Here is a 4,557-nt window from a genome sequence, read left to right as displayed (position 1 = left end):
GAGTGAAGAATGCTTCACTCTTGTCTCTATATATACTATCTAATTAGGGGCTATGTGGCGTTGTTCTATAGGACCTCCAATATGTATTGACTTTATAGGACACATGCCTTGACTTACAAGGAAAGTTTTTCTATGTGTGGGCCACATAGTTAGCTTGATCTTCAAGCTAACAATATGTGTGGCACATGGCCAACTTGTTGGCCACATTTCTAATCCAAAAAGTCAATTAAAGACACCTATGAAGTCAAAGCAGTGTCTATGAAGCTTCTAGGAAGCTTTTATATTAAATACTATAGAATTAACTTACTTTTATCTACTTTTACTTACTTCCACCTATTTATATATGTAATTACTAACTTATATGAGTATGGCCGTGACATATGTTTATATTCTTTATTTTTCTAATCTATCTTGTTGTACCTTATTTATGGCCTTATAAAATAAATAAAAGACTATTTTGTAAAAATATAGTATTTACATCTTTAGTTTTACTTTCTTTTGGACTATTATCTATCTTTTAAGATAATTTGCTATAATATTTGAAGTAAGATCTTCTATAATATAATAATTTTTTCATCTTTTTTACCTATTAATTGATTTACATCACAACATCCATCTCCCTCAAACTTGTTCATCCTTTGGCATGTGTCAATGATTTTTCAATATGTGAATGTAGAATACTCTTCATCTTGGTCAAATTCTTAATTTTTCATTTACTTTTTTATTTTCATTTCAATATCTTATAATTAGTTTTTTTCTTCGTTAAAATAAATATTTTTATTTCATTGTTTAAATAACTTGATTTACTTACCTGCTATAGATATCTTCAATTCTATACCATCAAATTCTCTTAATAAGTATGCTCTATTGTCATATACTTGCTTAAGAGCATAAGGCCCAAATCATCTCTTTGCAAATTTTTTTGCTCTACTATGTATCACGGACACAGAAATACAGACTCGAGATCTAACAAGAAGTTCAAGAAGAACTGACAAGAAGTAGATTAATCAGATGAATACAAGAACACAGAAGAGGTGAGCTAGAGCTCCAAGAGATGTGTTGTCGAGACTGAAGAATTCTTCAGCCTGGATTCCAATATATACTCCTATTTAGGAAGCTTCTAAAGTAATTTCTACTAACTAAAAAGTTTCTAGAAGGTTTCAGAGACTTGCTTCTAGAAGGTTTTAGAAACTTATCTCTAGAAGGTTCTAAGGACTATGTTCCTAACATCTTCTACTAACTAAGAAGCTTCTAGAAGGTTTTAGAGACTTAGCTTCGAGGTCTCTAAGATACAATGTTGTTATTAATCAATACCAATGCAAGAAAATGAAGATCTATTGCATAACGTCTGCTTTGAACTCCAACTGTTGTTCACAAGGTAAGTGGTTCATCGGCCCTTGAAGCCAACGGTAGTCGCCCACTCCTTCGACTTCTGATCAAGCATGAACTTCCGTGTCCTCATTATGAAATTGTCCTGCAAATACGTTTTCTGGCTGACCATCGTAAGCAGGCTCGAACTCAAATACAATCACCAGTGATTGATTACTTGATATCCTCCGTCGTCATCGTGGTGTAGGCGGTTCTTCATCTCGAGGTCGCCTTCGTGAGCTAGTCTATTGAGATAATCTAATTGGCATAGTATCTATCTCTTGGCTATCCATATTAGAAGACCAAACTATGGCTACTGAAAAAATTCTATTTTATCTTGGAGAAAATAACTACATCAACTACGAATTTTGGTGGTGCTCTCCCCCTTTCTTATATTCTTAGGTGAACAAGCTTCAGAAAGAAGCTATCGTCAAACCGGCTTAGATTTATGAAGATGTTGTTGATGAAACTCCTGTACCTTTTGCGGCGCATTAGCGAGATTTTCAGCTGGCTCCCACATTCGCTCATTAATGTCGTAGCCGCACCAATGAACAAGATACTCCAATTTGTCCCACCTTTGCCATGAATCTAGCACCTTTTCAACCTCATATTCCTCGTGGTTCTCGATCTCAATACTAGGTGGCGGACATTGTACTATTCTAAAAAAAGACGACTCTAGATAAGGCTCCAACAGAGAAACATAAAAAGACTGGATGTACCTTCATAGAAGTTGGTAATTCCAGACGGTACGCCACTGGATTGATTTACTTTTGGATAATAAATGGTTCCAATCTTCGATAGTCCAACTTATCACATGGTCACTTGGTCTTGATATTCCGTCAAAGAAGCCATGCTTTATCTCCAATTTTGAAAGTAGGTGCTTAGTTCCGAAATCCATTTGCAGATGCCTTATAGGATTCTTGAGCGGATTGTAATTGAAGCTTCAACGTATTTTGAAGCTCTGATAGTTGTTTCGCAAATCCTTCAACTGCTGGATTGTTATTTGTTGACGGACTCAATAAATCAAGCTTTGGATGATACCCATAGTTGGAAAAGAATGGTGTGTATTGAGTCGACACATGGAGGGTGTTGTTATATGCAAACTCGGCTAGCGGCAGATATGTGGTTCAATCGTCTTACTAATAATTGATGCTGCATCGTAAGTATTGTTTCAAAACTTAGTTCACCCATTCCGTTTGGCAGTCAATTTGAGGATGAAAAGCCGAAGAAAGCTTGATATCCACCTTCAGTATCTCAAAGAGAGATCTCCAAAACTTTGATACGAACTGGGTTCCTTGATCTGATACGATATCATCTAGTAGTCCATAATATCGATACACATTATCGAGAAAGAGCCTTGTTGTGACTTCACTGGATGATGTCTTCTTGCAAGGGATAAAGTGAGCCATCTTTGTAAGGCGATCTACTATGACAAAGATGCTGTCAAATGAGTTTGATGATTGCACGTCCGTGATGAAGTCCATGGAAATTAAAGACCATGGTCGACGTGGAATCGACAATGGCTGTAGGAGTCCATAAGAGCAATGCCGAGGATTCTTGGATCTTGAATAGATGTTACAGGAGAGGAGAAAATCTTTCACATCCTTCCACATTTGGGGCCACCAAAAATCTCGAGAAATAAGCTCCAAGGTCTTGTTGAATCCAAAATATCCCGTAGTTGGAAAAATTTGGCAAGATTGAAGAACTCGGAGTCGTATTGGTCCTTTTGGGATATATAACCGCTCTTCAAAGTATAAAAGATCTCCTTCCACCTTGAACTTGTCGTCATTGGCATGCTGCTTAATATCAATGGCTACTGAATCTTCAATGGTCATGGCACGTATCTGATTCAGGAAGTCAGCATTAATTGGCATAATAGTAGCGGAAAGCAAAAATTGCTCTGACTTCAATAATGTTGTACATTGTTGATCAAACGCTACTTCTCCTGCCTTTGGCACAAGATACAATCTCCTCGATAAGGCATTAGATAGTCCTAACTGCTTTCCAAGTCGATAAGTGATAACAAAATCGAACCTAAATAGCAACATACTCCATCGAGCTTGACGTCGATTTAGAACTCAAGCCGACATGAAATACTCCAAATTCTTGTGATCTGTGTATACGGTCACTGGGTGTGAAGCTCCTTCAAGAAAGTGATGCCATTCTTGGAAAGAATCTACTATAGCAAGAAGTTCCTTATCATAGATCTCATATTTGATTTCAACACTAGAGAACTTTTCAGAATAGAATGCAACCAGATGGAGCTTCTTGTCTTCTCTCATTTGTGAAAGTACAACTCTCAAAGCAAAATCCAAAGCATCAATTTCTAAATAAAAGGCCTTTGTAAAGTCTGGATGTACCAACATTGGAGCCATAGTAAATGCGGTCTTTAGGTCTTGAAATGCCTTCTCTTCTAGAGGTCTCCATTCCCGCTTATCCTTGCATGTCAATCGAATGAGAGGAGCAGCAACTTGAGAGTAATTCTTGATGAAGATCCGATAGAAGTTGGCAAAATCAAGAAAGCATTGTGCTTCTCTAACCATCTTCGGAACCTCCTAGGACACAATTGCTTCCACCTTCTTTGGATCCATCTTCAAGCCTTCTGTAGTCACAACGAACACGAGAAACTCCATCTTTATTTGGTGAAATAAACACTTTTCCAATTTGGCATATAGTCCCCGCTCGCTTTGTTTCTCCAAGGCCAAATGAACGTACTTTTCATGCTCTTCCTCATTTTTGGAGAATATCAAAATATCATCCAAATAGATGATAACAAAATCATCAAGGTGCTCTCAAAAAATGTCATTCATCATATGTTGAAAGACCGCTGGAGCATTGGTAAGACCAAAGGGCATGACATTATACTCAAAATGGCCATATCTTGTACGGAACGCTGTCTTCCACTCATCTCCTTTCTTGATTCGTACGAGGTTGTAAGCTTCCCTTAGATCAATTTTTGTAAAGATCCTTGTACGTCCAAGTTGTTCTAAGAGACTAGAAATCAAGGATAATAGATAACGATTCTTCTTTGTTACCTTGTTGAGGCCTCGATAGTCCACGCACATCCGCAATGAGCCATCTTTCTTCTTCACAAATAAGATGGACGCTACAGTTGACGATTTTGAATGACGGATGAAGTTCTTGGCTAGATTCTTGTCGATGTACTTCCACAACTCCGCCAACTCTGTC

The sequence above is a fragment of the Physcomitrium patens genome, chromosome 12 (genome assembly GCF_059467195.1).
Source record: "Physcomitrium patens ecotype Gransden chromosome 12, ASM5946719v1, whole genome shotgun sequence".
Classification (NCBI taxonomy): Eukaryota; Viridiplantae; Streptophyta; class Bryopsida; order Funariales; family Funariaceae; genus Physcomitrium; species Physcomitrium patens.
Note: the sequence above shows the minus strand (reverse complement) of the source record.